An 11,214-nucleotide genomic window follows, 5' to 3' on the forward strand; every position below is an offset into this window, starting at 1 on the left:
AAACTATTATCAATTACATTAAGATGAACATCTGCATGGTTTAATTGTACATCTTTCTCCCATTATTATTAGCCAGCAATACAAAATGGACACCTATAAAATTTAGACTTTGCTAACAGCTAGTTACTGTTTTTATAAACTACTAAACATCTAAATAGACTTCTTTAAAAAAAAAGGACAAGTCAAGCTCTTTGTTAATGTCAAAGAGACTAAAATTTTAAATTCTGACAAAAATATTACATTAATTACATTTAAAACAAAGCGACAAATTTAGAGTGTTATTAGAAGTAAAAATCTTTTCAAGCCAAATATTAAAAAGATAGACTAATAAAGCTAGTATTGCTTTGAACAGTCTACAAAATGTTTGAAAATTAAGAAAACTTGCTCTGGAAACAAAAGTCAGACTTTAGAAAGATGATGTGTAACCAGTTTTTTTTTTTTAGAGCTAAAATTTGCAAAACTGGTAAAACTTAAACAAATTAACTAAATTTATTTTTTGCTGCCTAAAAAGAATCTGCAAATTTGGCCCAATAAAATATCAAACATAAACAAGTATGCTAAAACCAGCAAAAAAAAATTAAAGAATAAGGTGACAAGGACAAGCGGGCAAGAAGAACAATTAGTTTTTCAAAAAATTAAAACTAACATTAAATTTATTAACTGTATGATTAGAAAAACGCGCTTAATGATAACATAATGAAGCTGATTTTTAAATTAAATCTTTAAAAACTATAAAATAAAATTTGTTTTATGTCTTTTTTCATTCTTTTTAAAAAAAAAATAATGATAATAATGAATCTGAATAAAAAATAAATTAGTTTAGGCCTTTTAATCTTAAAAAACCTTATAACTTAAAAATTTTAAACGGCTGTAATTTTTTTATTTTTAAAAATAGAAGAAATTTATTTTTTGCTGAAAATATTTATCTTTATGTAATTTTAATTTTAGCAGTCAACAATCGGCGAAAAACGGTAGCGGATCTTTTTGAAATTTAAATATCTTATGTAGACATGTTAAAAAAGCTTAAGTTTAAAATTTTTTAGTTTAAAATTGGAGCCTTTTAAAGATTTCTGGTGACTTGAAGAATCAGGACCTGCAGGATCATACCTGGAACCCAAAATAGACTTAAACACCTGTATTTTATACAAGGATGTTCTCCTAGAGAATATTTCAGTATTTTGATAGAATAAAATGTTTTTTTTATTAATTAAAAAAATATTTTGTTTTTTACCTGGATAACCTTGCCAGATTTGCTTGTATCCTGTACCCGCTAGGATGAAAATATTCAAAATTTTAATTTTCAGTGTTATGTGTCATACTCATACTTAAAAAATTACGCATTTAGGCTCTTTATCTTTCACACACAGAAAAAAAGATAGAAAAAACCGGATAGGGGAGCGTTCAACGACCGACAGACTAAATACGACGTTAAACATAATTTTTTTCTTATAAATGACAACTGGTTTCTATCCACTGAATTGGCATAAATATGAAAAAAAAAAAAAAAAAAAATTTTTGTTGTAATTGCAATGCAAAAATAATTTGATTTTTGATAACAAAAATTAAGCAAAATATTTTATCAACATTAATTTTCATTTTAAAAGTATTAGTTTTAATACTTATTTTTTTTACAAATGCTAGTTTATTTTTTAGTTATTCTGCTTTAATGTATAAACTCCGAAAATTTTGTGAGAAAAATGTGCGAATAAAAAATAGAGAGAAATGTTGAGGACAACGCGTGTTTTAGTATAAAAACAATACAGAGAATCAATATCTGGTAGTAAATGTACTTAAAGAAGAAAATGAACAACAAATTTTTAAAACTTTTTATTTTTATGTTTTTACTTTTAGGTATTTTTTTATTTTTTATTTATTTCTGCAAAAAATATATATAAAAATAAAAGTTGTAAGTTTAATTTAATTATTTTCATAAAAAAAGATTATTTTTTCTTATAAAGGTGATTCTTCATATCAGTTTACAAGATTCAATTTCAAAGAAGAAAAATTATCAAGGTTAAAATTTGTACTAAGTTTTTAAAAAAAAAAATAGATAAAAAAATAAAGTTTTTTAGAAATAGACCAGTATTTTATGCAGCAAAATCGAAAAATCTAAATCAACAAAAAAGGTTATATAATTTTGTATGCGTTAGGATTACGTGCATTAGTTTTTTTTATAAATGACCTAATAAATTAAATATAAATCTATGCGCATAAAAAACTTTTTGTATTTCTATGTTATTGAAAATTTAGGCAATTTTTCTACTTAAAATTTAAATGTTTAACAATGTTAAATGTTCAAAAATTTCTTTTTTTAGGCTTAAATAATTTGATTTAAATTTAAAGACATTTTTGGGCTACGTGCATGATCACATTGTACAAATTTATTTAAAACTTTTTTTTTTATTTAAAAAAAAAAAAAAACTAAAAGTAACAAGCTTTTTAACTCCACAGGGCATTCCGCTGACAATTAATTATTTAAATGATTATTTTACCTAAAAATAAAAAATATAAATTAATATTTTTTTTAGATGGCAAATTTGTACACCGCACAATCTGAGCTGTAATTTTTCTCCTAATTCATGTTGTCCAGGAACTTCATGTATATGTAATCTTTGGGGACAAAATTGCAGGTAATTTTTTTTAAAAAACTAAAAATGAAAATAAATAATGTTTTTATGATACATTTTTTTAGATGCCAACGAATAGGCTTATTAAGCCAGTGGCTTGGACGTTAGAACAAATAATTTTATTGCATAAAATCTATTATTAATTATTTATGTCCTTTAGTATAATAAAATTTTAAATAATTTTTTTTTTTATTTATTTTAAAACTAATATTTAATGCAAGCAAACATGCTGTAAGTATTTATTACTAAAAAAAAATTAATAAACGGATCATAGACACCAAAGTCAATACAAATATACCCTAAAACTGCTAAAAAGCAGTCAAACTGTCATGAATGTGGTAAAGTAAATTAGCTACCTGAATTTGATTCTATACTATATCTACACACACACACACACAGCTTTTTCATTAGCGTTTGAAATAAGCCTAAAATAAAATTTTCCTACGTTTTCACCCCTTAAAAGAAGGTTGTTTAATGAAAAGACCAATTGTGCCTATGTAACCTGATAATTTTAATGTAATACGCTCAAATTGTTTTTAACCTATTTTTTAAATAAGGTGTCAAAAATATACTAGAACACCTATAGAATCAGACTGCAGAGCCCAAATTTGAAAAAAGTCCCAAATAATTTTTTTGGAGGGGATTTAAAAATTAATTTTTAATGTTGCTCTGGTCATTTTGACTAGAACAAACGGTCTACTTTACTTAGGGTATTATTGTGGCTTTTAGAAAAATTTATATGATTAACTTTTTATTGATACAATAAAAAAAAACATTTTTTTCTAAAACAATTAATTTCATTGAAAAATCTAACATATACAATAAAACATATAATTCTAAAGTCTGAACCAATTAGAAGTATTCTTTCATTTCAATTCTTTAGCTTTCAAAAAAGAGTGTTTTCACAAAATGACTTATTTCCAATGTAGTTAAATCAAAATGAAAAAAATTAAAACCAAGCACATAAAAGATACATACTTTTAAAAAATATTTTAAAAAAATAAGTTTGAATAATCCTATATTATATCATATTTGTATATGTGACAAAAATAAATTTGTTGTATTGCATAAACATTTGTTGTCATCTTAAATTATTTAACCCTTTACAGCCGATTTTTATGTGTTTTAAATAAGTGATAGAAAACAAACATGATAATGTTAATTCATTGATATATTGTAAAGAATTAACTTTTTAATGAATTAATTTAGATGATATCAATAGGCCTAATTTTACTCTATACCAGAATACAATATTATGAAGCAAAACATTCTAAAAGCTATGAATTTTAACCAAATAGAAAAAAACCTTTTGCTCTGATCAAAAATAACCACAGCAACAGTAAAAATTAATGTCTAAATCCCCCCAAAAAAGTTTATTGGAGACTTAATTCAAATTTAGGCTCTGCAGTTTAATTCTACTGGTGTCATAGTATATTTTTGATATATGTCTTAAAAATAGGTTAAACTGTTTTTCTCGTATTCATTCGAATCCGGCGGATAGAAACCGGTTCTCATCCATACGAAAAAACTATGTCTAGCATCGTATTAATAGAAATAGAAGAAAAGAAGCATATTCAGAACCCCTTTTTCGTCAAATCTAAGAAGGAACATTTCTAGCAGACAAAAGTATTGTTTAATTTCGACTCAAGCTGATGTGGATTCTTAAAAAATTATAGACTCGCTACTTGATAGTGAGGCAAAATAGCCAGCCTAACTTGTTTTTTAAGAATCCACCTCGTTTCGAAGCTTTCTTTAGACGAAATTTTTGGACAATTACTTCTGATTCCGCAAAGCTTTCTACTAAGAAAATATACTGTTTACAGCTGACTTTTAACTATGTATGAAATGAAAAAAAACACGCATTCGTAACAAGGTGTGTACAAAATTTCAACCAATGAAATTAAATGTATGTGTGGTATTCGGCAACCGTGAGCCATGCATATGGCACCCCTGACCGGGGTTCGGTGGAGGGTTAATGGCCCTTTCCCGAGTCCTGGGGAAGGGGTCTGACGACCCCCTCCCTATGCCTAAAATTAATGATTGAATCTGTCATGTTTTATTATGGTTAACTGTATTCTTAATTCCCCCCACCCTTTCCAGGGATGGGGGATCATTATTGCCCAAACTGACTATTGTATATGTATTCTAATGCTTTTATGTTATGATTATTTATTCCTATCCATGTAGTTATTGTTTGTTGTATATAGCTTTAGTATCCTTTAAACCTTCAATAAAGTGACAACTGAAATAGATGTTGATTATTATCTAGTGAATGTTAGAGAAGCGTAGCTTCTCTATAGTAAGGTGTCCACGTCTGTCACACTGCCGTAATCTAATTGAACTCCGGTGTCTGCCATTTATCCTCGGCGGATACCACAACTTTTGGTGACAGCTGTGTGAGATTACGGCAAACCACAAGTGTAGAGCAGACGCGCAGCTGAGGCTAAGGTACTCCCAGCAGTGAAACTGGCAAAACTGACACAAGCAACCTGAATTACCCACCCTGGACAGCAAAGTCTAACTCTGCACCCGGCAGTTGTGGAAGCGAGACAGCGAAAACCTGACGAAGAACCGCGAGAAGCGCCGACATCTAACGGAGAATTGAGCGCTCAAAGGGCTGAAACAGGCCTGCGGACCGGCTGAAACAAGCCAAATAAGTGTAAACGGCTGAAAATAGGCCAACTTTACTGCAAGAGATAGCAGGATCCGAACCAGTGGCGCTAGCAGGACGGGACATTCCCTGCCGCCATCAGCCGGATTTGGATCAGCGGCGCTAGCAGGACGGGACATTCCCTGCCGCCGATAGGCTGAAACACGCCACATAGCTGCGAGCTGCGAGCCAACATACGAGTGTAGTGCACCAAAACAGAGAAAACTACGTCAACTCCAAGTATCCTGAGAGGCTACAACGCAGCCGCCCATCTAGAAAAACAGATATTATATCACATTGCAGGGATTACCACCCTGGTGTGATGGCTAAACAATAGATTTATGAGCAAAGATTGGCAAACAAATTGTTGTGTTGTGATAAAACTAAAAATAGAACAGGCTTGGATTTATTGTGTATTGTGATAACAACTAAAAATAGAACAGGGTTGGTAAACAAATCTGTTATGTAATTGTGATAAGGACACAAATAGAAGCTAAATGTAATATAACAAAGCCCCTGATACACAATCTAATCACCTCAAGCCCACAGCACAACAACAATACACCCCTTATTCCAGAGGAAAGGGAGGAGCCCACTCTCCACTGAAGGAAATACAATCAAGGTGATATAATAGATGAGCCTAGGATTAAGGAGAAAAGGCACCATTACCTCATCACACAGTTATTTCAAACCCACAGCACTCCCCCCTTCCTCACAGGGGGAACGGACGGATTTACCCCCGTCCCCTCACGCGCTTCCCCCCTCCTACCCACACTAACCTAAGTCCGTCCACGGTGTGGAGCTAGTGACCGGGAACACAGAGCGCCATTTACGGACAGCGCAACGGAGTGCGGAAATATCATAAAATTCAACGGACAAAGCGGACCAATGAGAGAGCGAGTTGAGGGATAAGTGCGCGTTTTACCCGTGTGCGCGGATTTGACGGTGCGTAAGCGCGTTGCAAGGACGGGAGATTTCACGCACACACACACACACCGGAGCGGAGCTACTCCATAGCATCTAACAGGGATATTTTTAGAAAAAAATAAAGAATTCCAAGCTCCCTCCTCCTAGCTATAGTGTGATAAAGGAAAACCAAATCAGTTCCTGACAGCAGTTCAGACCCTCAACATCTATCTACCCCTACCAGCCTACTCTACCACCTCAGAATCCAACTAGTGATAAACACAGCTAAGTTATATTTTTGTAACTAAACTACCAACCTAGTGATAAAAACAGTGTTGGCTGTTAGGCTAGAAAGCCTCTAGTGACAAACCATTTATTCTATTTACTTTATAACTTTGCGTCCCGCCGTTGAACCGTTGCCCCGATGGAACAGCCGCAAGCGCCAGGAGGTGACCAAGCCCCAGGATGGCTCCAGGATGACCCTCAGCCGGCTCCAGCCGAGTACCGCAAGCTGATGCTGAGTAACCTGCCAGAGTTTAGAGGACCGCCCAAGCAATCCTGGAGTTCACATATCCGCAGACTCGAGATGTCATGGGCGGCTTACCGCGTGCCACCCCATGACTCCCTCAACCGCCGCAACGCCCTTTTACTGTCACTGGTAGGGCAAGCGGCGGAAATGGCGTCCCATCTGTTTGGCGAGGCAGGCCAAGCCTTGACCTACGAACAGGTCAAGGCCAAGTGTGAAATGCTATTTCGTCCTGCTTTTGAATCCCAAACGCTTAAACAAGCGTTTAGGGATTACAAGCAACACTCGACAGAACCTATACAAGCGTACATATCAACTAAGTGTGCCTTGTATAGGGACGCCTACAGCCATGAGGATCTCGAGTTGTTGGTGGACGAATTAAATCGTGGTATTCGTAACGCCAATGTGAAACGCATCATGATGGGACATGAGATCACGAGTGTACCTGAGTACACTCGTAGAGCCATGTTCACCGTCACCATGGTTACAAAGCAGCTGAAGGAGGGTGTGTGCCTAGTGGACTCGACCGACGGGCTGACTGGATCTGCCTGCATCCAGTTGCCCCAATATGACGAGTCGGAGCCAATGGAGATTGGCGCCTTGGCTCCGGGTCTCCACCAGATGGGGAGGGTCGCTCCAGATGACAAGGTTCCAGGTCGCTGCTTCCGCTGCCAGGGGAGAGGCCACCGAGCTCGAGACTGCCCGACGCCGATGGAAGTTAGCCTAGAGGAGAGACGCACCCAGCCACGCCGTGACCGTTCTGCCAAGTGCGAGCGTTGCCACTATGACGGTCACACGGCGGCCGAGTGCAGAGCTGACTGGGCCCAGGTAGCCAGCCGCAGGCACACCGCCGACAAGGGTGCCCCTCCAGGGAAGCCCAGCAGAGTGGCCCACATGGAAGGGAGCGCGCCCCCAGCACCACCGCAGCAAGCAGCCGCCCCCAAAGCCACGGACCGAGCCGACGGGATGCCGCAGTTTGGGACCGTTCCCGCTAGGATCAACGTACTGGGCGGCGCGGCTGAACCCAACCGGGTTGGCCTGGGCTTCAGTCTCAACCACCTGGGGCCGGAGTTGGTGCAACCCTACAACATCGCCAAGCCAGAAGTCCTGAGGCCCCAGCCTTTTAGCCTCAACATGATGGAGCCTGCTCGGCCGAGCCTACCCAGCAAGAGTGGAGGGGCGCTACCCAGCGCCACTGAGACGATGTACGGGGAGGCCCTGGCGGCCGCTGAACGAGAGAGGCAGGAGGCGCTAGCCAGCGCATCAACATCGATGTATGGGGCGCCACCCGGTGCCGCCACCTGTGATGACTGGGGGGTGCTATCCAGTGCCTCCCACCTGGTGCCTGGGGCGACACCCGTCGCCGCCACCGAGATACCTGGATCCTGGAACGAGCCAGCCTCCAACCTGGTGCCTGGGGCGACAACCGTCGCCGCCACCGAGAGACCTGGATCCTGGAACGAGCCAGCAGTCCCAGAGGAAGGGGTGACACCCGTCACCCCCAGCCAGCCAGCGCCACCAGCCTGCAGGGAGAGCCCAACTACATGCCATCCAGAGCCCCCTGCCAGCCGAAGGAATCCAACTACCCAGCAACCCCAGTCGAGCCAGGATAAGTTAAATTTGATAAATGTGTTGTATCCAAGCCATTGCAAAACCCCAGCCTTGCCTGTGCCCCCTGCACCAGAGGCTGGGGAGATTGAAATTTGGGAAAATAAGGACTTGCCTGTGCCACATGCACCTGAGTTCCTAGGGCAGGGGAGGGACGTGAGTAAGGGCGAGCCTGTGCCACACGCACTTCAGCCCCATGCCACTGGGCATGCCTTGGACAAGGGAAGGGACCACTTGGGGCTAGGGGAGCCGACACCCAGGCAAGTGCCAGTCGCTTGCCAGTCTGTCATTGGGGAGGGTATCGGGGTGCCCCGGCCACACAAAGATAACGCTCAATGGAAACTTGTATCTAGCCAGGAGCAGCCCAGCCGTGTCCAGCCCCAAGAAGCAGCCGTGACCCGAACCGAAGATCTCCAGCCGCGTGTGCGAGGTAGATGGCTGCCTGGAAGCTTCTCTCACTGGTGGATGGTCCTGTGGGGCCTCCTGCTGGCAGCCGTGTGGCCTACAACCAGCTACGTCCTGGTGGGATGGGACTGCGCCAACCCCACCCACGTCACAGCCTACAATAAAGAGAAGATGTGTAACACGGAACCTCTACACCAGGAGGTGCCCCTGGGCCATGAAGTACACGTCCTGCAGCAAGTCAAGGTGAGGGAAACAACAGGATACAGTTGCCAGCTCACTGTGTCCCAGTGGACATTCAGGTGTGGGGTATGGGGTCACCTCAAGGTGACCTCGGTCCCCACCCTCATGAGGCCAACCAAGATAGATCCAGAAACGTGCCGAGACCTGGCCAGGAACCGAGTCTACACGCTGCCAGGCAAGACCCAGCCACTGACATTCCAGCTGAACCATCCCCTGTTCTTCACCCTCGACATGGTGGGCGCCCTCGTCAACAGCCCCGAGGGGGTGGGTTGTGAGGGGGAGGACGTCCACTTCGAGGGCCAGCTGTACCGCAATGAATTAGTGCTCCAGGAGCGACGGCTGCTGGTTAAGGAAGAGACCTACGTAGTAGAGGATGGACGGGTGGAGTCCCAATCTGACCACCTGACCTTGGAGTGTCCCCATTCAGAGCTGTCCTGCATCACGGGGGAAGCCACCTACGTGTGGGATCACCTGGGGAGAGATTGCCCCTTGAGGCTGATCCGCAGCCTCCAGCCCAGCCTAGTGATGGATGCGTTCCTGGTTGACCATCAGGCCCAGTTTTTCATCAACATGACCAGCCCCACCTCAATAGTGAACTGCGACTTTGAGGCCCATGCCACCAACCACCCAGCATTGTTCGTGGCAGCTGACCCAGCCGCGGCAGCGCTACCCAGAGTATCGGCCAGGGATGTTGATGTTCCCCTGCAGGCCCAGATACATGCAGGGTATATTGGATTTACTCTGGAGACCCGCATGAAAAGCACAGCAGCAGAAGAAGTAGCGGCCAACTGCTGGAAGCTCCAGCAACTAGACCCGGCCCACCCAGTGCGTGTCCAGGGGAGCACGTTCTCGGTGCTGAGGGGAGATGTCCTGCTCCAGCTTACCTGCCAACGCAATAAATATGTTGTCCGTGAACACAAGGAGTGTTGGGACAAAGTGCCAGTAGAGCCCACAGGGTTTGTAGACGCCGTGACACGAGTGTATAGCGGCCACGCCACCAAGATTCCCTGCTCCTCCACCTACCCCCTGACTGTGCACGCGGAGGAAGGCTGGATAGAGTTAACCCCCGCTCCTAAGAAGAGGCCACCCCCGCTGGATACGCCTAGGCAGCTGTTGACAGAACCCCTGGATGACTTCAGTTCAGGGGGCTTGTATTCGCAGGCTGAGTTGAATGACTGGCAGCAGCTGCTGGCGTTCCCAGCATATAAAAGCGCCATGCTGACCGGCCTGTCCTATGGCTCATGCGTTCAGCAAGGCAGCTGTTTGGCCACAGGTGACCATGGGATAGTGTCCTACAACATTGACCGACTGGCGGAGGAAGGAGAGGCCGCCCTGGATGTCTGGGCTGGGTTCAGACAGGCTATTCACGAGTGGGGAGATGGCGCAGCCATACTGTGTCTGCTGTTGTTGATCCTCAAACTGCTGGGGGACCTAACCATCATTTCCCTGGCAGCAGCACAGGGAGGCGTCCGAGCGGCCTTGAATGCGGTGTCACAAGTGTTCCTGTACCATCCAACTTTGTATAGGAAGGCCCTGGCTAGAGCCAGGCTCACCCATGCCGAGTCCCGGGACTTTTCAGTAGACTGGGATGCCATCCCCATCGGCCGGGAAGCAGCCGAGGAAATGGTGTCCATGCAATCAGCCGATAGCGGGCATGACCGCCCAGGTAGGCCAGGACCGCCCTCTGGCCGACCCCGCGGCCCCGCGGGAGGGCAGGCCGCTGCCCAGACGGTCAACCTGGCAGCCAGTGCCCCAGCCGCTGCCAACAACAACCAGCATGCCCCACTGCTGACTGTCCCAGCAACAACCGTGCCACCTGCCAACCTGACACCTGCCGGCGCTGAACAATGTGTCCAACCAAAGCCAGCCTCTGCATTCTACCCCACGTTGGGAGCCCACCAACCCTGAGAAACACTCACCACTAGGATTCCATTGAATCATTATCGCTTGTATATATCTTAGCCCTAAGGAAGCGGACCGAAGGCCTCAACCACTGTCGGAAGTCTGGTAGGGAAACCCTCTCCCAGCCTTCCGAGGGGAGAGTTGTGGTATTCGGCAACCGTGAGCCATGCATATGGCACCCCTGACCGGGGTTCGGTGGAGGGTTAATGGCCCTCCCCCGAGTCCTGGGGAAGGGGTCTGACGACCCCCTCCCTATGCCTAAAATTAATGATTGAATCTGTCATGTTTTATTATGGTTAACTGTATTCTTAATTCCCCCCACCCTTTCCAGGGATGGGGGATCATTATTG

At 42.9% G+C, this 11,214-nt stretch overlaps 1 long non-coding RNA gene across 1 annotated transcript; it reads left to right on the forward strand.

Annotated features, from left to right (window-relative positions):
* The first annotated feature begins 1,609 nt into the window (after positions 1-1,609).
* LOC145319150 (uncharacterized) lies at positions 1,610-2,808 on the forward strand. The gene is made up of 5 exons (XR_013879711.1): positions 1,610-1,851; positions 1,959-2,013; positions 2,073-2,126; positions 2,529-2,630; positions 2,693-2,808. It is a non-coding gene; the product is annotated as an uncharacterized LOC145319150 (long non-coding RNA).
* Positions 2,809-11,214: the final 8,406 nt, after the last annotated feature.

The sequence above is a fragment of the Acartia tonsa genome, chromosome 5, assembly GCF_053477335.1.
Source record: "Acartia tonsa isolate MP-2025a chromosome 5, ASM5347733v1, whole genome shotgun sequence".
Lineage (NCBI taxonomy): Eukaryota > Metazoa > Arthropoda > Copepoda > Calanoida > Acartiidae > Acartia > Acartia tonsa.